This window comes from Lathyrus oleraceus, chromosome 6 (assembly GCF_024323335.1).
Source record: "Lathyrus oleraceus cultivar Zhongwan6 chromosome 6, CAAS_Psat_ZW6_1.0, whole genome shotgun sequence".
Taxonomy (NCBI): Eukaryota; Viridiplantae; Streptophyta; class Magnoliopsida; order Fabales; family Fabaceae; genus Lathyrus; species Lathyrus oleraceus.
The window spans coordinates 258,768,654-258,793,618 of record NC_066584.1 but is presented as its reverse complement, the minus strand read 5'-3'; the positions used below and the strand labels follow the sequence as shown (position 1 = coordinate 258,793,618).

The 24,965-nt window shown below is 34.9% G+C and overlaps 1 long non-coding RNA gene across 1 annotated transcript; it reads right to left on the bottom strand.

The window, feature by feature from the left end:
• Positions 1-338: 338 nt before the first annotated feature.
• On the bottom strand, positions 339-1,243 carry LOC127096644 (uncharacterized). Its single transcript, XR_007792756.1, has 2 exons — positions 563-1,243; positions 339-415 (listed from the first exon to the last, which is right to left on the bottom strand). It is a non-coding gene; the product is annotated as an uncharacterized LOC127096644 (long non-coding RNA).
• Between the last annotated feature and the right edge of the window lie 23,722 nt (positions 1,244-24,965).

Genomic DNA, 24,965 nt, shown 5'->3' with positions numbered 1-24,965 from the left:
AGCATATCGACACAAAAATTGTCAAATCCGCATATTAAAATCCGATCACGCAACACAACGCAAGGAAATTGAACAACAACCAGCACCGACATGAAATTGCATTTTCAATATTGAATTGCATCGAGACCAAACAGTAACTATTTACCAATTCATCATATATGCATGAAGTAACCCAAAAGTGATTCAATTAGCAACATGAGAGTGTAGTTTAAATGGACTTACCAATTACTTTGAACCAAGCCCCAAAAATCACCATTAATTTGGAATCTAATTTACCACTAATAATAAAGTGTAAATAATAATTGAAATATAACAAATTTTTTACGAAAAAAAACTAATGGAAGAAAAACGTGGCCATCAGTAACAATTCCTGTTTCTCTTTTTACACTCCATTATTAAATTTCCCCAATGATAACTTTTCCAATGTTAAAGAAATAAATAAAAAAAACAAAGTTAGTTTTTATTATGAAAATGTTCATCATCTCTCTGTAACCTTCCAAAATGCACATAAAGATAATTTAATATTTACGATCCAACACTAAAAAAGAGAAATGAAAGTTACCGTGAAAAAATGAAAGTTGTTGCGATGAAGGTTTCGGGGTTATATGTAGTTTCTGGTGGTATTGAAGCGGTGATGCGACGATGGAGGTAAGTGTTGAAGGAGTGGTTTATGGTGTGCGTTTCCGGCGGATAGTGGAGGTAGATTGAAGGTTGAAAGAGATTTGGTGGCCGGTAGGAAACGCGGAGGGTTCGTGGTGGCGGAAGTAACGTTGGACAGCGACGGTCTTCGTGTGGTCGTTATGAGTTTGGATCGCGGCGGCGGGGTTGTTGTTGGTGGTGCATGCGACCGGCGAAGGTGAAGGGTGTTGTTAATGGTTTCCGGCGGCGGGGTTGTTGTTGGTGGTGCATGCGACCGGCGGAGGTGAAGGGTGTTGTTAATGGTTTCTGGCGGCGGGGTTGTGTAAGATGAACCGTGTTGCTCCCTCCTTTTTTATTTATTTTTAGTTTTCCTCTTCTCAATGCTACAGAGAGTGAGAGATTCTGTGAAAGAGAGTGTGGGTATTGGTGTTGAATCTAGAGAGTTTTTATTGTTTTCCTTTTCTAATGTTTTCTCCTTTTTCCCGAGAAAAAGTGGGAATGAGGTGCCCTTAATAATGAGTGGAAGAGAGAGTATATGAGTGAGAAAACGTGTACCTCTCTCTTTTATTTAATCCTTTCCTTTATCTTTTGGTCAGAGAGGTACGTTGGGGAATTAATGTGTGACTACCCCTTTTCATTTCCCTCTATTTTTTGGATGGAAACAGCTTGCAAAAATCCAACAAGAAAAATGAGTTCTTGTTAGCTGTCAATTGCCAATGGAATCCAATGCTCAAATTTATTTTATTATTTATTTTTTAAAATCAATCATTATTATTCATTATTAAATAATCTAAACAACTCTATTTGCTTTTATTTTGAATACCGGAATAAAGAAATAAAATGATCGATTATAAATAGGAGTCAGATATAAATTTGCTCGGAAAATTAAATCGGACACACCAAAATGATCAGCATAAAATATACTTATTGAAAAAATACAACGTTTCTTTAAATTTTGAAATAAGTTTGCACCGGTTAAAAGGCTCAGGAGGGTCAAAACGCAACTGAAACCGCTTCTGAAAATTACAACGAGCACACCAGGTTAAACTACATGAACGGTAGATTAATAATACTGGCGTCTGCAATTTTAATTTTGAAACTTTTTACCCGCTGCTTTTTGCACGTTCTTGAGAAACGATTCAACTAATTTATCTGTATTTTCAATAAATTTATTTCGACCGATGTTTTAAGTATTATTCATGATGGAATGCATGTCATGTCGTGCATATGATACAAATTAAAAATGAAATCAGATTTACGAAAATTTAACTATGGCCGGACAAAATTGGGGTATGACAGTGATCACAAGGAGCAATGGTAAGTTAACCATAATTAAAGATGTGTTATATGTGATAGGCATGAAGTGTAACTTGTTGAGTGATGGTCAGCTTATTGAGAAAGGATTCCCTTTAATTATGAAAATGAAGCATTTTTGAGTTGTTTGATCCAACCAACGAGTTGGTTTTGAGGTCTCCTTTGTCAATGAATAGGAACTTTAAGACTCTGATTAGTTCAACAGAAGTTCAATGTTTGCAGGTTGTGATTGAGAACAAACAAAGTTGGTTGTGGCATCTGAGATTTGGTCATTTGAATTTCATGTCTCTCAATAACCTTGTGACACAACATGGTGCTTGGTATTCCAAAATTGCCAATGCCTGAGAAATTGTGTGAAGGTTGCTTGGTAGGAAAATAATCCACAAATTAATTCAAGTTTTATTTGCCTATGAGATCAACAAGCATTTTTAAGTTGTACACTACGATATTTATGGCCCTTTTGAAGACCATACAATTGGTGGAAACATATATTTTGTTTCGTTTGTGGATGACCATAGTATAAAGCTCTGTGTGTGTTTGATCAAGAACAAAGATGAAGTCTTTGAAGTCTTTAAAAGATTTAAGTTGATTATGGAAACTCAAAGTGAGAAAAATATCAAAATGCTCAAAATAGATGGTGGAGGAGAGTATACTTCCAAGACATTTGAAGAATTTTATGCTAATAATGGAATTAATTATGAAGTGACAACTTCATATACCCCTCAATAAAATGGTATGGTTGATATGCATAATATAAGCATATTGAATATGGTTAGGTGTATGCTAAAGCAAAAAATCATGTCTAACTTTTTATGGGGTGAAATGGTTAATACTATTGCATATGTGCTAAATAGACGTTCAACAAGGGTATTGAAGAACAAGGTTCTATAAGAGGTATGTAGTGGAAAGAAACCACTTGCAAATCACCTTAAAGTGTTTGTCTAGGTATGTTACAAACATGTGTCTAATGCTATAAGGAAAAAGTTGGACGACAAAAGTGAAGCCATGATTCTGGTTGACTATCACAAAAATGGTGCTTATGGAATTTTTAATCCAATCAGTGAGAAAATTATAATCAGTATAAACATTATTACTAATGAAAATGAAGCATGGAATTGGACATCAAATAGCACAGGTAGTAAACCTTTATTGAACTCAAGGTTTGAGGAAGAGTCAGAAGAAAAAGATGATGATATACCAACTAACTTACATGAAGATATACCTATGGTCATTCAAAGGCCTCAAGGAATAAGGATACTCCCATCAAGATTAGAATATTGTGAGGTAATTATTGACAATGAGGTTATAAATGATAAAGATCTTGTTCATTTTGCCTTACTAGCTAATGCAGAACCTATCAACCATAATGAAGCCTTGAATAGGGAAGCATGGAATAATGCCATGGTTGAATATTTGACAGCAATAGAAAGGAAACATACATGGAAACTTATCAAGTTACTAGTAAACATAAAAGCAATTCAGGTAAAATGGATCTATTAGCTGAAGAACAACCTTGAAGACTCAATAGCTAAGCATAAGGCCAAGTTAGTAGCAAGAGGATTTCTTTATATAACGGGTATTGACTACTCATAAATGTATGCTTTAATTGCTAGATTGGAAACATATAGGTTGGTAGTTGCCTTGACCTGCAAGAAAATCTGGTTGACATAGCGTCTTAATGAGAATTTTGTATTTCTCAATGGACCATTAGATGAAGAGGTATATGTCGCACAACTTTCAAGTTTTATGAAAGAGGGGAAAGAAAAGATTATGTATAGATTGCACAAATACCTATATGGCATCAAATACATTCCAAGGGCATGAAACAAGAAAATTGACTCATACTTTGTGGAATTGGGTTTCACCAATTGTATATATGAATATGGTGTATATTGAAGGAGAATTGCCATCCAAGGCGCAGCGGAATTTAAAATTTTCTCCATTTAGTGATCCTTACGAATGGGCATGATCAGTGATAGAATCGTTACCTCTTGTGGCGATTCAAACCTTTGGTGCAGATCTCTTATAACTATCAAAATCTTGGATACAAATCCACGGGGCGATCACGAACGTTTAACGATGACAACGTCTCTACTCAGTCCACACGAACGGATTCCTTCAATCGCAGTGCTAGTTGTTATGAATGAAGGCTTTGAGTGAGAGAAAGAGAGATACGAAATTCCAACTCTTCAGTTGTGTTGTATTCCCATACAATGCTTCTGCACAAGAGTTCTATTTATAGAACCACTTGTGTGGGCTTCAAGCCAAAAAGCCCACTTAAGTGCATTTTGCCCATATCTCATAATATGCCAAAATCACTTAAGTATTTGGTACCTTACCATATTTCGTATTCCACTTAAGTGCACTGTACCTTACGATGTTCCTTAGTTACTCTATTTCTCATCAATCCGTCCTTGTGTGTGACCCTGTAGGTTTTCGCGACGTTGGCAATTATATTAAATCACGCATTTAACATAATAAATAGTGAGCGGTATCTAGCAACACATCACTGCTACCCAAGTCACGAAAATGTCATGTGATCTGACAAAACCTCCTGTGATAATAATTATGTGTATAATTACCCCTTTGCCCTTATGTTTATATTGAACACAAGGTATAGACCGTGTCACCCTTGTCCAGTTCAATATTGGGTCCATAGACATTTATCCTGTTACGTAGGATGGGAAAATTCCATCTAGGACACTCATGTCCCTCAGCATGCTTTGTGGAGTACCGATCAACTGTCTTTATGGTTATCCAGTTACGGACAACGTTGGATCAGCAATAAAGCATTCGACTTTACATCTAGGATCCATAGTGGTTTTAGGTCGAAGAGTGGTATACACTATTATCACCATGAGAATAACTTATGACACTTTGCATAACTTTCTATATAGTATTCTCATAGCGGGTCAATCCGGTATAAATATTACTCCTAATATTCATACCTATGTTTAAGACTTGATAACTCTTTATCCATGATCCATGAGATGTGATCATCAGTCTACAAACATAATAGTCTTAATGCTTTAATGTTATCCCACTTCACACTAAATCTCGACTACGGATACTTTAAGAATAATGTCCTTATGTTTAATATTCTCTCATGATTAAGTCACACTTAATACATTAAACAGACTATCTATTCCAGGGACTTTATTAATCAACCATAATAAAGAAAATGCCTTTTTATTATTAATAAATAATTCGATACAAGTACCAAAAGTATTGGCCTCTAGGGCTTACACCAACAATCTCCCACTAGCACTAGAGCCAATCAGGCATACCCCTTATGCCCATTGATCTAGTATGGCCATCATGCTTCTGCTGCGCAAGAGGCTTTGTCAGTGGGTCAGCAATATTGTCAAGTGTAGGTACTTTACATATTTTCACATCTCCTCTATCTATTATCTCTCGAATGAGATGATAATGCCTAAGTATGTGTTTGGATCGTTGGTGAGATCCAGGCTCCTTAGCTTGTGCGATAGCACCATTGTTATCACAATAGAGACCAATGGGATCCACAATGCTAGGGACTATGTCAAGTTCACTAATGAACTTCCTGATCCAAACAACTTCCTTTGCTTCACTTGAGGCAGCAATATACTCGACTTCGGTTGTAGAATCAGCAACTGTATCTTGCTTTAAACTTTTCAAGCTCACAGCGCCACCATTTAAGCAAAAACACATAACCATTGGAATCATGCATATTAAAGTGTCTCAACACTTTGTCTATGTATGTACTCTGACTTAGGCCAAGCAGTTTTGTGATCTATCTCTATAGATTCTGATTCCTAATTTATAGGCTGCTTCACCTAGGTCCTTCATAGAGAAGCATTTCCCCAACCAAGACTTTACTTGTTGTAGGGTAGGAACATCGTTTCCAATGAGTAATATGTCATCTACATATAATACCAGGAGAACGATCATGCTCCCACTAACCTTCGTGTATACACAAGGCTCATCTTTGTTCTTGATGAATCCATATTGTTTTACTGTTTCATCAAAACGAAGATTCCATGAGTAGGTCACAGGCTCATCTTGATCCATGAGTACTATATCACCTATTATGAGATATCCATATCTCTCAGGCAGGTGACGTATCCTGCTTGACCTACGTTGGTCTTGTTCTACTTGAGCAGGTTGCTCTTACACAACTCTTTGTGTTTCCTGCTCTAATTCCTCCATAGGTGTATCAATGCTTTGTGATTCTTGAATTTCTTCAAGCTCTACTTTCCTCCCACTGATTCCTTTGGAATTAAAATCCTTTTCTAGGAAAACTCCAGTTCGAGCGACAAACACTTTGCCCTCAGAAGGATTGTAGAAGTGATGCCCTCTTGTTTCTTTAGGATACCCCACAAATAAGCATTTGTCAGACTTGGGCTCGAGCTTATTTGAAATTCGTCGTTTCACATAAACTTCCCAACCCCAAATCTTCATGTAAGACATATGTGGTTTCTTACCACTCCATATCTCATATGGTGTCTTCTCAACCTTTTTGGATGGAACACGGTTAAGTGTGTAAGCTGCTGTCAATAGTGCATGTCCTCAAAAGGATTTTGGAAGATCGGCGTGACTCATCATGGATCGGACCATTTCTAACAGGGTTTGATTTCTTCTCTCAGATACACCATTCCATTGGGGTGTTCCAGGAGGAGTGAGTTGGGATAGGATCCCACACTCTTTCAGATGGTCATCAAACTATATGCTTAAATACTCACCACCTCGATCTGATCGAAGAGTTTTAATATTCTTACATAGTTGGTTTTGTACTTCATTCTTGAATTCCTTGAACTTTTCAAAGGACTCTGATTTGTGTTTCATTAAATACACATAACCATATCTACTGAAATCATCAGTGAATATGATGAAGTACTGAAAACCTCCTTTGGCTGGTATGTTCAGTGGTCCACATACATCAGTATGTATGAGGGCCAAAAGATCATTATCTCTTTCACCTTTTCCTGTGAATGGAGACTTTGTCATCTTTCCAATTAAACAAGATCTGCATGTCTCATATGATTCATAATCAAAAGAGTCCAAGAGTCCATCTTTATGGAGTCTGGAATTGCGTTTCTCATTTATGTGGCCTAATCGACAATGCCGAAGGTAAGTTGGATTTAACTCATTAGGTTTCATCCTTTTAGTATTAATGTTATAAATAGGCATTTCCAGATCAAGGACATATAGTCCATTGTTCATTTGTGCAGTAGCATAGAATATATCATTCAAATAAATTGAGCAACAATTGTTCTTTATTATGAATGAAAAACCAAACTTGTCCAAACAAGAAACGAAAATAATATTCGTGCTAATTGCAGGTACATAATAACAGTTCTCTAACTGAATTATTAAACCACTAGGTAAAGTCAATACATAAGTCCCTACGACTAAAGCAGCAACCTTTGCTCCATTGCCAACTCGTAGGTCAACTTCACCTTTTGCCAAATCTCTACTTCTTTTCAGCCCCTGCACATTTGTATAAATGTGAGAATTGCATCCAGTATCTAATACCCATGATGCAGAAGTAGATAAATTAATAACAAAAATACCTGAAGTTGAAGTCTCTACTCCATTCTTCTTATCTTCCAGGTACTTTGGGCAGTTTCTCTTCCAATGTCCGGTCTTACCGCAATGGAAGCAGGTGCCTTCTTTTGCTATGCCTCCACTAGGCTTTAAAGCAGCACGGTGGGTTTGGGTTTGGCAACTTCCTTGCCTTTCCCTTTATCACCCTGCTTAATGGGCCTTTTGTTCTGTCTCTTTCCATTTCCGATCATCAGAATGGACTTCCCTTTTGACTTCAGATTCTGCTCGGCAGTTCTTAACATGACGAGCAGTTCTTGAAGAGATTTGTCGATATCAATCATATTGAAATTTAGGACAAATTGACCGAAACTATCTGGCAACGATTGCAAGATCAAATCAGTCGCAAGTTCCTTTTCGAGGGGAAAACCCAATCTCTCAAGGTTTTCCACATACCCAATCATCTTGAGTACATGGGGACCTACAGGGGCTCCCTCGACTAACTTGCCTTGAAAAAGGGCTTTTGAAACTTCAAACCTCTCATGCCTTGCTTGCTCTTGATAGAGCATTTTCAGGTGTTCGATCATATCGAACGCTGACATGTTCTCATGTTGCTTTTGCAATTCTGAGTTCATGGTAGCTAGCATGAGACAAGCAGTTTCATTGGCATCATCGACATGCTTCTTATAAGCATCTCTTTCTGCCTTAGGTGCAGAACTAGGAGGTTCCTCTTCAGGAACAGGTGTCTCCAAGACATACAACTTTTTATCATGTTTGAGGACAATCCTCAGGTTTCGGTGCCAATCCAGAAAATTTGTCCCAGACAATTTTTCCTTATCAAGGATTGATCGCAGGATGTTGTTAGAGGTGTTTGTTGTCATGGTAATCTACACAAGGATTAATGAAAATATATGTATCATTGACATATTTAATTAGGCCTTTAATTAAATATGCTCCCACTATTTTACTCAAAACAAATGACCCTCATCATTTGATTCGGAAAATCCCGTTGGAAGATTTTCTAGTGGGTCGAGATCCATATTTCACTTCGTTTTAAGTCCGCGTAGGCAGATTACACAAAACTAGGTTATTTAGGTAGGAACTCCTTCCAATTGTATCTCATACAATTCTCGAAAATTTCAGTTGGGTGCATAACTCCTTATTCCAATCCATCATATGGATCCTTCCTAACTCTTGCTTCTAAACATATATATAATCTTATTATAATTTGTTTAGTTAAGTTTGACCCATTATTTTAACAGTTGGATATTACAATTATCCCATCGCACCTTACTAATATAGAACATGCACCTCGCGTAGGAGAAACCTACATTATTCGATACTAGTCTTGATGAGTGTTAAAACTTGGAAAGCATAAACTTAATATTTAATTTGAGGGAATTGCAATTTTTATGATCTCACCGGCTTGTTTATCATATAAACCGTCTCTCACATGCATCAACATACATTCACATGCATCAACATACATACAAACATAATGAAACAGTTATGGCCCCTAGCGCAATTGTTCTCCCAAGCCAATGAGAGAACCTAAGCTAACCTACAACGATCTAAGCTTCTCTAAGTAAGATCTTCAAGGTTGTCCTCCTTTGGCACTGACTTCTTTGCTTTTTTCATATCATTACGTTACAAAAGAAACTCGTTTTACATACGAGGGAGTGAGATGAGAAAAGAAGTTACATTTGGGAGATTAAGAGAGAGGCACGACACGCATGTCGTATTTTAAAACCCAAAGCAGAATAAAGGAAAACTAAGGCCATAACCGATCACCACAAGACAATAATAAACACTTTATTATTATTATTATTAATTCCTTTAATTAATTAAAACCAAATTAAATCTCGACGACTGATCACCATATTTTAATGAACAATTCATTTAAAATCAATGTCGCTTTTCGCATCAACACTTGATACTTTTAAAGCACTGAGTTAGCCGAACGGGTGAATTTTGCCTTGCGTTAACCGGTTAACACTGTTTGAAATCTGTTCAAAAAATTCTTTTCTGCCTTGCGTTAACCGGTTAACCAAATGCGTTAACCGGTTAACACTGTTTGAAAATGTCTTGGAAAACTGTTTTCCGCCTTGCGTTAACCGGTTAACCAAAAGCGTTAACCGGTTAACACTGTTTGAAAAACTCAAAATTTTTATTTCGTATTGCGTTAACCGGTTAACCATATGCGTTAATCGGTTAACACTGTTCCAAAAAGTGTTTTAGAAAGCACAACTCTTGTGCAGTCATAACCCCAATCGCATAACTCTCTGACAACACAACCCTTGTGCCGTCACTAACCCTGATGCACCAATTTCAGACCGTCAAACATATAGGTTGGTAGTTGCCTTGACCTGCAAGAAAATCTGGTTGACATAGCATCTTGATGAGAATTTTGTATTTCTCAATGGACCATTAGATGAAGAGGTATATGTCGCACAACTTTCAAGTTTTATGAAAGAGGGGAAAGAAAAGATTATGTATAGATTGCACAAATACCTATATGGCATCAAATACATTCCAAGGGCATGAAACAAGAAAATTGACTCATACTTGGTGGAATTGGGTTTCACCAATTGTATATATGAATATGGTGTATATTGAAGGAGAATTGCCATCCAAGGCGCAGCGGAATTTAAAATTTTCTCCATTTAGTGATCCTTACGAATGGGCATGATCAGTGATAGAATCGTTACCTCTTGTGACGATTCAAACCTTTGGTGCAGATCTCTTGTAACGATCAAAACCTTGGATACAAATCCACGGGGCGATCACGAACGTTTAACGATGACAACGTCTCTACTCAGTCCACACGAACGGATTCCTTCAATCGCAGTGCTAGCTGTTATGAATGAAGGCTTTGAGTGAGAGAAAGAGAGATACGAAATTCCAACTCTTCAATTGTGTTGTATTCCCATACAATGCTTCTGCACAAGAGTTCTATTTATAGAACCACTTGTGTGGGCTTCAAGCCAAAAAGCCCACTTAAGTGCATTTTGCCCATATCTCATAATATGCCAAAATCACTTAAGTATTTGGTACCTTACCATATTTCGTATTCCACTTAAGTGCACCGTACCTTACGATGTTCCTTAGTTACTCTATTTCTCATCAATCCGTCCTTGTGTGTGACCCTGTAGGTTTTCACGACGTTGGCAATTATATTAAATCACGCATTTATCATAATAAACAGTGAGCGGTATCTAGCAACACATCACTGCTACCCAAGTCACGAAAATGTCATGTGATATGACAAAACCTCCTGTGATAATAATTATGTGTATAATTACCCCTTTTCCCTTATGTCTATATTGAACACAAGGTATAGACCGTGTCACCCTTGTCCAGTTCAATATTGGGCCCATAGACATTTATCCTGTTACGCAGGATAGGCAAATTCCATCTAGGACACTCATGTCCCTCAGCATGCTTTGTGGAGTACCCATCAACTGTCTTTATGGTTATCCAGTTACGGACAACGTTGGATCAGCAATAAAGCACTCGACTCTACATCTAGGATCCATAGTGGTTTCAGGTCGAAGAGTGGTATACATTATTATCACCATGAGAATAACTTATGACACTTTGCATAACTTTCTATATAGTATTCTCATAGCGGGTCAATCCGATATAAATATTACTCCTAATATTCATACCTATGTTTAAGACTTGATAACTCTTTATCCATGATCCATGAGATGTGATCATCAGTCTACAAACATAATAGTCTTAATGCTTTAATGTTATCCCACTTCACACTAAAGCTCGACTATGGATACTTTAAGAATAGTGTCCTTATGTTTAATGTGCTCTCATGATTAAGTCACACTTAATACATTAAACGGACTATCTATTCTAGGGACTTTATTAATCAACCATAATAAAGAAAATGCATTTTTATTATTAATAAATAATTCGATACAAGTACCAAAAGTATTGGCCTCTAGGGCTTACACCAACATATATGTGTATTCCAAAGGAGGTTACATAATAATCATCTATCTATATGTTGATGATTTATTGGTCACAGGAAACAACATCAAAGATTAGGACAAGTTCAAGCAGTTGATGATGAAGGAATTTGAAATGTCAGATTTGGAAGTGTATCTTATTTCTTATGAATAGAGCTTCTAAGAATTTGAAGAGCTACGATTTTGCATCAAAGGAAGTATGTTAAAGAAGTTCTTAATAGATTCAACATGCTTGAATCTAGCCCTACAACTTTACCTATTGAAGCAAACTTTAAACTTGAGAAAAATGAAGATGAGGCCAAGGTCAATACAACCCTGTCTAAGAAGATAATATGCTCTTTAAGATATATATACAATAGCAGACCTGGCATGGGTTTTATTTTTTGCTTGATAAGTAGATACATGGATGATCCTAATGTATCACACATGAAAGCGACAATAAGAATTCTAAGGTACCTAAATAGAACTATGAATTGTGGTATGATGTTTTCTAATAACACAGGTGGTAGCAATGCTGAAATCACATGCTACTCAAACTCATATTGGTGTGGAGATAGTTATGACAGAAGGAGCACAACTGGCTCTTTTTTCAAAGTATTTAGAGAATCAATCTTATGGTGCTCGATGAAGCAACCAATTATGGCATTGTCTTCATGTGAAGTCGAATACATAACAGGATCCTATGAAGCATGCCAAGCAGTATGGATCAAATAAGTGATGAAGGAATTAAAGGTTATAGTTAGAAAACCATATGTTCTTCAATTTGATAATAGGTCACGTATCAATTTGGCAAGGAATCTTGTTCTTCATCGTAGGGGCAGGCACATAGTAGTCGTGTTTCATTTATTGAGGGATAAGGTGATCCAAGGAAATCTTAAAGTAAGGTTTCAAGTGAATATCATTTGGATGACATCTTCACCAAAGGATTGAAATTTGATAGATTTTTAGCTCTTAAGCAAAACCTATGAGTGGTTAAATTGCTTTTATGTTTTGTTGTTTTGTTGTAATACTTATAATGGATTATAAGGGTGTGCGTTGTTAGTTAATCCATTTAAGGTAGTTAGAAGGTGGTTGGTTAGTAGTTATTTAGGTCGGCTATTTGGATTACAAGTCATACAAAATTTGTATATAAGTGAGGTGTTGAGTTTCATTTTGAACTAACTCCTTTAATAATAATACAAACTCTTCTCACACATGTCTTGGACATCTTTTATCACATCTTGCATATTCTATCTTTCTCTCCACTAACTGTAGTTGCATTAACACTTTCAAACGGAGAAAAAACAATCAAATTCAATTCACCTTCCACGGTTTAAGTTCGAGAAGTTTGTTTCAACACTTATTGTGTTTGCGTCTAAAAAGATGGATGGAGTCACAAATATGATTATGGAAAAACCTTCATTATATATTGATTTTTGTTTGATCATAGTGGAAAATATTTGACTATAAATTTGGATTTGTTCTATTTCATTTTCACATTTTCGATAATTTTCTTTTTAATTTCATCGGATTTGATCCCTACAAAAGTTAACGCTTCATTTCTATGTCAATTTGAACAGTCACAAAGGCAGTACACGATACTATAGACAACATTATATTTACTATTGTCATCAAATCATTAGAAATTTTTTCTTCCCAAAACTATTAATCAATAATTAACAAGGTAAGGGTAAGGATTTTTATGCTTTATAAACACAAAACACCAATTATTTATCTAATTACCAAGTCTTGTTAATATTCATTAATTCTAACTATCCCACAATCTTCGTAAACCTAAGTAGACTTGACAAAAGTTTGACTTTATTGCATTTAGTGTGCTTGTACGGGCCTAATCTTTTCTCACCTAAGAGAACATCATTTAATGTATGAAGCTAGCGGAAATATACCTGAATGTATCGCACGTTCGAACATACAACAGAGTCTCCATCGAACTTTATTTATTTCCGAAGGAAAGAGAAAACATCGATAAAACCCAAGGGAAAGAGATATGTTGGGTAAGGAAGTCGGTTATGCAAGAGGGAGGTATTAGCACCACTTACATCCATGGTACTCCATGGGAACCGTTTTGATTGTTCTACCTCGAATGGGTATGATATCTAAAGATTACTCGCGAAGAGAATAAAGGGAAAAGAAAAGAATATATAAAGTGCTCGGTGAGGCTTAAGGCCTTCATGCCTACGTATCCTCATAGTGCAATGAGGAATTCAGAGCTTCATAGTTCATAGAACTAGTAGTGGGAGGTGAAAAGAAATGTGATAACAAGTATGGTTTAAACCAAAGGATCATGTGTTTTGAACTCCAACTAGGGATGAAATATAAACCCAAGAGTAAAACTGGTATGAACCAACAAGTGAGGGGCATACGATATGGTATCACTGTATTGGAATGACCAAAAACAAAGAGGATTTCTTATATACAGCTGCAAAGTAAGTAAGGAGATGTTCGTCCAAGCAACAAGGATTGACAAGACAAACAAATCGACTCTTGGTTCACAAAGTATTATAAGATGAAGCTCAAATAGGTAATGTATTTGGCTCAAAGAATATGGTATATCACATGGAGTGAATTAATGTAGAATTATGAATGTATCATGGAAATGAATGGAATGAATGACCAAAGTCACATAATCGAGGATTTGGTAAAAAGTGACTGAAAAGGTATAGTTTGAAACCAAAGGTCAATGTATATTGGAATCTATAGGAGAAATGGAATTTGAAACCACATAGTAAAGGTGGCATGGACCACAAGTGAGGGGCCCAGGGCATGGTATCACTGTATGGTTGGGCCGAAAATGAAGAATTAAATGTTTGGCAATAAGCCAAACAACTATTGGCACAAAGGTGGACAAGTGTCCTAACAGGGTGTATATGGAATTTCATAGGAAAATGATAGTTGGTTTCAAAGAAGCAGTATGTCACTGGGGTGAATGGTAATGATTGAAGTTAGATAATGGATCGTGAAAGATATGAATGGTGCCCTAAGGCGGAAGGAGGAATAATTAGGAATATGCTCGCCGAGGATTCGCATCCTCGTGCCTATGTATTCTCACTGTGCAATGAGAAAGTCAGAGCATTCGTAGTTCGTGGAACTACGAAAATAAAGGGAAGCAATCAAAGAAGTGTTTGTTTAAGCAACAAGGACTTACAAGACAAACATAACTAAAAGGACATGATTGAAGTGATGAACAATATAACTTGTACCAACAAAATGGTAACATGGGAAATCCATAAAGGCAAATTGGCTTTGGATCAAAGAGTAAACAGACAAACCAACAAGTGAGGGGCCCGGGGCATGGTATCACTGTAGTGGAATGATTGGAAACAACGGGAATTAAATGTCTGGCAATAAGCCAAAAAACTCTTGATATAAAGGTGGACGTTGATTAGGTCTTCCTAAAAGGATGAATATGGAACCCAAAAGGAAGTATTGATTGGCACGAGGAAAAATATATCACTTACTGGGGAACAAACAATTTGAAATCAAAGGAGAACGGTATCTTAGATCCATGGAGGAATAAACTCTTAATTGAAGAGTAAAACTGGAATAAACCAACAAGTGAGGGGCCCGAGGCATGGTATCACTATATTAGAATAACAAAAATAAAGGAATTAAATGTCTGGAAATAAGCCAAACAACTATTGGTTCACAAGGTGGACATTGATTAGGTCGTCCTAAAAGGATATGAATGGAGTCCAAGGAGAAGTGATATTTGATCTCAAAAACATGGTATTGATTGAATGAATGAAGAGTGGTTAATAAATAAGGTAGCTCACGAAGAATATGGGTTCTCTTGCCAATGTATTCTCACTGTGTAATGAGAAAGTCAGAGATTTCATAGTTCATCCTACTACGACTAAAGGCAAATAAGGATAGATTGATTGCCAAGAGGCAAGGAAAATTGCTTAACAAAGCAAGGACATGGCATTAACCAATGATGGTAATCAACCACAAGGACAAATGAGATGTAGCCAGAGTCTAAACTCCATACGGTAAGATAGATGGATGCCATAGTCTGAACTAATACAAAGGCAAGGAATAGATTTCCAGAGTTTGAACTCAATAAGGGAAAAGGGAATATAATGGCAAAGTCTAAACTTCAAGTCAATGTTAAAGGTTTCCAAAGTATGAACTTTATGGGCAAGATGTATAAGCATGCCATAGTTTGAACTATACAAGGCAAAGTAATTGATCTGAATTCCAGAGTCTGAACTCCATAAGGGCAAAATAATATGATGCCTAAGTCTAAACTGTAAGGCGATGAAAGAGGTAGCCAGAGTCTGAACTCAATGGGGTAAGGATGCCAAGATCTGTATCTTATAAGCAACGAGCAAAGCCAAAGTCTATACTCCATAGGCTGAAAGAAGTTTCCAAGTTCTGCACCTTGTGGGTAATAAACAAGGCCAGAGTTTGTACTCTATGGTCAGAATATCAAGGTTTGTACCTTATAGGCAGAGAATAAAGATGCCACAATCTGAATTGGATGGGCGAGATGCCAAGGTATGTACCTTATAGGCAAATAATAAAGCGAGAGTATGAACTCCATGGGCTGAAGGAAGTTGCCAGAGTCATACTTTGTATGCAAGCAACAAAGTATGCCATAGTCTGAACTGATAGGTAATGCATGAAGCAAATGATTAGGAAATGGGTATGTGGCCCCTATATAATGATCCCAAGAGATGTATGAACATCAAAGAGGAGAATCTGATACTGAATCCAAGAAGAGAGTAATGGTATTTCAATGTTGAAGGAGGAAAGACGTGTAATGATGCTTCGTTGTTGAAGTGTTAAATGATTGATGCTTGCTTGAAGAATACTTGTCAATTACATGATTCAAATTGCACTAAAGTCTATGAACAAAGGCAAATACCTTGAGCAACTGGGTCATAATTCCCATACCCAAGGATATCCTATATAAGGATAGGAATTCTCCACTCTCATCATTCTTTGTTTCTTAAGGCTTATAGCGTGCAACTCAAATCAAAATTAACAAGTTGCTGACAAGAGATCTTATGTGTTGATCTTATTGATGTGATGCTACTTGTTGTAGAAGAATACTTGACAATCACATAACTCGAGTTGTGCTAAGGTCTATGAATATAGGTGAATACGATAAGCAACTGGGTCAAGCGTCCCGTACCAGGCTCATGTCATACAAATTGAATTATGATTTATAAGTTATTGGTGGAGTCCTTTGCTTGTTGCACTGCTGCTTTGTGAAGGGATAGACTTGCTAATCATATAATTTGAATTATGCTAAAGTCTATGAATATAGGTGAATATGATGAGCAATTGGGTTAAGCGTCACGTACCCAAAGATATTCAGAATGAGATAATGAAATTCTCCATTTTCGACCATTCTATATTGCTTAAGGCTCATGCCACATAATTCTAACTTTGATTAACAAGCTCTTGCAGAACCACTTTTGATGTATCTTGTATGATTTACTGCTTAATATGATTGGGGATGCCTTGATTTAAAGTCTGACTTGAGGCTTCGAGCTTCACAACTTAAAAAAAGAGTCTTATCAAGTGATCAAGGGTATTTTGGTCACTTGAATAGATCGTGGGTTATATAAGATAAAATGATTTAGTTGATCAAAATTGTTTTTGATTAACTTGAATCGAGGGTTTGAATTAGCTTGAAAATTATGACTAATCCTAAGGGTTATAAATAAATTCAAAGGCTATTCCTAAGGGAGCATGCAATTGTTAATCAAAACTTGAATTAAAACTAATTAAAATCCTAAGTCAAAATTTATCCAAATGGAGCATGCATTTATATGGTCAAAATAACAAAATAAACCCTTAAGGGGTAAAATGGTCATTTTACAATAAATATTGATATTGAATTAAATCTTAATCATGAAATCCTAATGAAAATCAATTAAATCTAATTAATTCTAATTTCCTAAAAATCTAATTAAAACTAATTATCAACATTTCTGAAAATTCTATTACTAATCCAAACTCAAAATTTCTTGGGTGTGGAAAGTAAAATATTGGGCTTAATAGCTAAGTCCAACAAAATTTGCAAAGGTAAATTTAGAAAATTCAGCAATTCACTTTATCTTCTCTACGCATCATCTTCCAATTTTCATATCAATAAAGAGCCACCACCAGAGACGGTGAAGTTGGCCGAAATTAAGAAAAAGCACCACTTTCCTACTCCTCTCAACCTCTTCTATTCTAATCTCTCACATATTCTACATAAAAGTTAATCAATTCTGAAAATTGAGTCATTAAAGTCAAGAACCATAAATACAAAATTTGAAATTAAATGGAGATGAAGGAGAATCCAACCACAAAACCTTGAGATTTTGATTCTCCACTACATAAGCTACATTGTGGTATAATTTTTTTAGCAAATAAGCAAGTACAAAAATTCACCGACCTGCAAGAACAAAGCTTCGTTCTTGGGATTTGGTGTTGGAGATGAAGAAAATAAAGTGAAAACTAGAGGTATGCTAATTTGAACCTTTAATCTTCTACTTTTACTATGAACTTCTTCTGTTCAAGAATCGACTCTGAAAAATTCTGAATTAAATTATTGTTATTGATGTTGATTATGTGAATGTAGGAATAATGTTGAATGCAAGAGGTTTAGCTCAATATATAACAAACTTCAATGTGAAGCTTGCTCCAATTGTGATTTGAGCTTTGGTGTAGAGAGAGGAATTGGAGAAGATGAAGTGAGATAATGAAGGTTGAATTTGCATTGAGTGATTTTGAGAGAATGATCAAGTTTTGATCTTTTCTCTTTTGGTGTTATGAGAGTGATGTGTTTATATAGGTTATAGGTTTAGATCAAATGAAGGTTCAGAGTTAGTTTTGTGAGGCTTGGAATTGGTTAAATGAGGCTTGGAGTTAGTTAAAGTGGTTTGGAATTAGTTTGAAGAGGTTTGGAGTTAGTTTGATGTGATTTAGAATTAGTTTAGGACTGTTATGAGTAAATCACAATGTTGAGAATTTTGGTGAATTGGAATGTTATGAGCTTGGATTCAATGCATGAATGATATGGTTGGTTGCTAAATAATTATGTAAAGGTTGCAATGTGTATTGATGCAAACATTGAGACTGGTTTGAAGTGCAAAAGAAATTGCATTACTGGTGAAAAATGCAGCATTTTGGCTCACTGTCCCAGGTGTAAACGGTTACCTGAAACATGGTAACCGGTTACATGTAGAAAAAAGTTGAAAATATGCTGATGTAACCGATTACCTGAATTTGTGTAACCGGTTACATGCAGAAAAAAAGTTGAAAATATGTTGATGTAACCGGTGACCTGAAACATGTAACATGCTACATGCAGAAAAGTGAAAAATATGCTAATGTAATCGGTTACATGTAGAAAAAAAGTGAAAAATATGCTGATGTAACCGGTTACCTGAAACATGGTAACCGGTTACCATCACAAAAAGAAATGGGTTTTCCTTTATTTTGATACATGGGCTCATGTGCGAAGCATAATGGCGTGACTTTTTTTTTATTGTGTGTGATTTTGCAGGATTGACATGATCAAGACTTTGTGTTGGTTAATGGCACGGAGCATGGCATTCACGACTCTAACACTTGGGTGTTCTGGAGAAACTCAAGAGATGGAATGCGGATATACTTTGTGTATTTGTTGATTTTGGCCTATTGAACATTTTGTACTGAAACAACTGTTTGGATTACGTTTTGTACTTGAGTAAATTTGAACAAATCTTGAATCAGATTTCTTTAACTTGGATGAATAGTTGTGTCATGAATCGAATAAGTCAGAGACCAAGATAGCCCATAGTAGCATGAGTATCCAATGTCATGATGAAATCAATACAACTACCAACGTATACCATGGATTGGAGTCCCATGTGACTTGATCCACAAGGAATGAACCAACCAATATTGTTGTTCCAGTACCACCTTAGTAAAACCTTTGAATTAATTATGTTTATTTAAAAATACAATTGTAAATGCATGTACCATGATGGATGAATATGCAGATGCAATGGGAAATAAGCTAGACAAAAACTGCAAAAGGTAGGGCAAATTTTAGGATACAACAATGTAATATAGTTTTTTTTTGCTTATTTTGTCTAACATATGATTTATTTTTAGGGTTAAACAAATGTCTCAATGGGTTACTTTGTCCATTGTATTTGAATTGTTAGATTACACAACTTAAAAAGTAGTGTTGTGTAGTATGTGTTGGACACGTGAGTCCAAACACAATAGGGGTGAATAATGTGGGTTTGAAAAACCATTTTCAAATAAAAATATTTTATAATATCAGAGCTTAAAATACGTTTGTAAAACAAACAAAAAATGGTAAATCAGAGATAAAGAAATTCAGCGGGAATAAACAACTGAAATGAAAAAAGATAAGAGAAAAGAAATATGCACTAGGGATTTATAGAAGTTCAACCTACTGATTTGGCCTATGTTCTCTCCCTAAGAATCCTTTCTTGAGAGTACCACTATGATATAGGCTTTTAACAAGTTTTTCCCATGAATATCCTTACACGAGGATTATAGATTTACAATATCTAACTTCCAACCAACACAAAGTTTTAATTACATAGACCTCCACAACCAACAAGAAATTTTACCACCAGGACAATTTCAAACCAATTATAACTTTTACTAAAGGTTGAACTCATGAACCAAATAGAGTTTTTAACTATAGAGACCTCCCAATCAAATAAAGGTTTTACAAGGTTCACCTCCATGACCAAACAAGAACTTTCAATTAGTTTAGCTCACAACCAAAACTTATCCCAATGAGATTTACAATAGTGCGTTTACACCAGACCCAAAGACCTCGCATATATAAAACGTAACTCTTAAAAGAACCAAGGCAAAAGTGAGAAAATAAATAGAGAGATAGAGTGAGATAAATATACTTAGAATATTTTTCTTGGTGTGTATGGAATGAGAAGTAAACCATTTATTTATAGGACGAAAGGTGGCTCAAATATGAAAACATTTCATGGGCTTTTTAAGACTATAAGCCATAATAGTTAATTATGAGGCGTTACAAAGACCTCGCATATAATCGATTATCAAATAAAAAATGGAAGGTTTTCAAAAGAGGCATTATTAATCGACTATAAGCCATAATAGTTGATTATGAGGCGTTACAAAAATAAATAATCGATGAAGCCTACAGGATAATCGATTATACAATGTAAGTTATACTCATAGACAATGTTTTGAGCTTTTAGTAAAATAGAGAGCTAGTGTTATACATTTACAAACACAAATCACTTGACACATACACTTCACATTTCCTCTATTTCACAACTCTGAAGATTCAGGATCCTTTGCTAGATTCAACATTGATTTAGCATTTCATATAAAACTTGAATTCTTCACTTCTATCTGATGATGCTTGAGAGAACACTTTAGGTGTTCAGTAACTTCACTAAATATCGATTGACATAAGGTGTTGTCCTCTAAATACAGACTTTGATATATTGATCTCCAAGCATCACAACTTAATTAGCACATAGATGAACCTTGATATTTTGATCTCTTGATCTTCAAGCATCACACCTTAATCACCACATCAAATAACGACTTCACTTCATAATGTTCTCATCAACAAAACCATAAAGACTTAATCATCACTTTTGATGAAGACTTCACTTAAGAGCATTATCAACATCAAAACCAAACAGGTTGATACGAACTTCATACCTGCTAGCACATAAATTCATATTCTCCTTTTTGTTATGGTGACAACATATTTCTTAGGGAGGTAGACAAACAAAGAAAAATAAGGTTATAAATTGGAGTGGGTAAAGTCTCCCTATCAAATATATATAGTATACCCTACTCCCAGTGAGAGTATACTTCTTCCTCATTAGCATTAACAAAAAGGTGGGAAAAACGATAAAAGGATATGACAAATATACTAGCACATAGATCACTAAAGCATGCACACGCATATACTTCATTAATTAAAATTGAATTCAAGTACAAATATGCATAAATAGCAGGAACTAAAACACATTAAAAATAACTAATACACAAAAGTGAGATAACTAGTGATTGCCATTTTTATCATCTTTCTTGATTATGGCCTTTCTGACCGTGTTCTTCTTGATGGTCGCAACATCCTTGGCCAAATTCTAAATGACAAGAGTGTTATGTCAAGTCATTTCAATAATGGTGTTGATTACTTCATCATTTGCTGGGATGGGTTGAGCTTCATCTTCATCATCTTCCATTGAGTCGTTCCTCATTTCACCATAAAAGACACGAACTTTGATTTTTCTGAGAAAAGATAGGTTGACTTGAGTGTAAATTGCATTTACAGGTTCATCCATGATTTAGAAACAATGAAACTAATATTTTGGTGATTAATCTTCCTTATGGAATCATGTTAAATAAATATTATTGCACCAAATCATGTGACTAACATCCCATTATTCCAATGTGTTTAATGATGCTGGGTTAGCAACCACCGAGTCATAAAATCCTCTTTAATCAGAACCTATATATTCCTTGTCTAGTAAAGATGGTGTGAGTGAGTAGATGATGAGTCACACCAACTTTAGCCTTCATAAACCTTGGTTTGAGAGGAAACATGATTTCTCTCATTAGATATACAATAAAGCTTAACATATCAACCTTGAGACTGAAGTTCTTTGACTTAGAAGGATATTCAATAGTGTATGTTTCTCCATAATAATGTAACTCAAACATCTTCCTAAAATCATCTTTTGAATGCAAACTTTCACGCCTTTTACTAATGAAATGAGAGTCAAACCTCTGAACTTTAAATTTAAGTTAAATTGCTTGATGAGTCTTGGATACATGCAATTTGGTTCATCGGTAAATAATTATTTGAGCATAACTTGGCTAATGCTCTCATAGGGTATGAGCTACCTAAGAAACGAAGCTTCTAGGTTGTCAGGTCGCATCACCTTGCGAATGGATAAATCTTTCTCTCCTTGAATCCTTGAAGGAGGTTATTCCATAAGAGACTTTCTTGAAGAAGGATTTCCAGGGGAAATCCTTGTTGGAGCCATAATTATGATAATAGTTGCAAAAGGCAGAAAGTCACCCAAGAAAAGAAGAGAGAAAAATAAAAATAGATGCAAAAGAATAAATGAGAGAGTCCATTTACATAACGCAACTTCTAAGTTTATATTCGTGAGAAATCCATGAAACTAAGGGAGATTTGGCCCATAATAGAGAGAATCAGAAAATATTCCCAAAATGATCTCTCTGATCGATTATATCTAAGGCTTAATCGATTAAATCTTCAAAAAGATTAAGATTTAGCGCGATTTTCAATAATGAGTTGATTTGGTTTAAATTTAGAAGAGATATATTCTGATATCGCTTGAAGACTTGCAAAAGAAGTGAATTGTAATCGATTATTCCTCTGGTCTAATTAATTATCAGACTAATTTCAACCTTTCTTAATTCTTTTGCCCCTTATCATGATTTTAGGCTGGATTGCTTTGCTTTTGGCACCCCTAAACTTCAATGATGTACCCCTTTGCCTAGATTTATCAAATTTTCTATGCATACTTACTAAAGGAATGAATAACTCAAACCAAAAAAATATGTTAGTGATAAAATACCTATTCACTAAGCATAAAATACCATTTGTCAGACAATTTCCTCATAGTTTTCTGATTTAATTTGTCAAATGCTTTACCTTAAAATCTCAAGATATCTTGAGAAAACTCCCTCTTGAGAGGGAACAACAAACTATCGTTAAAAGTCCATGTCTATGATCGCTTGATACGAGAGTTAAATAAATCAACATCAGGAGCAACACGAGCATCACATATCTTCAAACTCCAAAACCATCAGGACTATCTAGAGTACTGAGCACCACTATCAATTCTAACAAATAACTAGGTTAAAGTAGGACTGGTAAGCGCCATCATAAATGCCAATGAAAAACTATTAAGACCATCATTAGTGCTAACAACTTCATCGTCAAAATCATCACGAATCATCAAACTTCTTTTGTATACTCATATTATACACATGCGTTTCGTAAATTATTAAATTTGTAACGAGCATTCTCTATAAAAACAAATCAATTTTTAACCTTTGGTATCCCAAATCTTTTTGGGTCCTGGTGCATTAGCCACTTTAAGAGGTATGAAGGTATTCCCTTTCGACCCTATTAATTTAGTATAACAAAATAGTTTAAGATGACCGAGCTTACTACAAATCTTGCATTTAAAGACAATGTGATTATATTTCTTTCTATCATGGCAAATGTTATTATGTGATCTATCATGTTTATAACCTACACCATTCTTATTATAAGAAGCCTTCTAATTTGAAAGAATTAAATTGAACTCATCCTTACCCTTAATGAATTTCTATAAGGTTTCATGAAAACTGATTAATTTATTTTTTAAGAATTGTAATAATTATATTTATTTGATTTTAAGGATTCGTTTTTTATGCTATTAATTTCTTCACCAAGAATCTTATAGCTATTTTATAAGAAATTGACATAACGTTCTTCTCCAACTTTACATTTTCTTTACTGAGCTTAAACATTTGATCATAAGTTAGGGAGATCACCTCAGTGTCGTCTTCTTTCGAAGCTTTGAGGCCCACATAATCTTCTTCATCATATTCTCCTTTTTAAGGAGATGCATCATAAGAGTTTTTATGTATCACCATATATATTCTTGAAGACATTTTGATCTTTTGATGTTGATCTCATTGATACATCATTTGTTGCTACCTCTTATTAATATGAGACTTGATATGAGGGGTCTCTGAAAATTCTTTCAGAAGTTGTTTCGTACCCCAAAATTTGTCAACTTTTCATATGTTTTCTAGTGTCACTTTATTTCAAATAAAAGCAATATGTAAAGAGTTACAAGGAAGACGTCTTAAGTTTGAATCCAATTTTCTCCATTTTTAGAGTTTCCCCCCTCTATTTTAGGTTTTACCTTCATTTATATTATTTTAAGATAAAAAATCGTACTTTTTATTATTTTTATTTTATTTTCAAATTTATTATTAAATTATTTTCAAATAATTAATATTTTGTTTATTTTAATACATTTTATTTTACAAATTAAGAAAAACCAATATAAAATCAAAATAAAATCAAAATCTTTTTATTCCTATTATTACCATTTTGCAACATTAGTTTTTATTTTTAAATTATTAATTAATATTATTGCATTATTATTATTATAGAATTAAAAATCATAAAGAATTAATTTCATTTATATTTTGTTGTTACATTGTACATAGGTCATGTATACATCCAGATTCATTGGCAAGGTCTTTAAGAAACAAATAATATCGAATATGATAAAATATTTCCTAAATAATTCAATCAGACGTTCAAATCTTGACCTAATTTTATACTATAAATAAACATATAATTATCACATAAATGGCATCCACAATTACAAATGTATAATTCTAAAGTTGTTACTCTTCACATCGAAGAACAAAAATAACTAAAAACCTTAATCTAAGCTTCAACTTTCTCTGCAACTAAAGAAAAACGAGAAGATGGGGGAA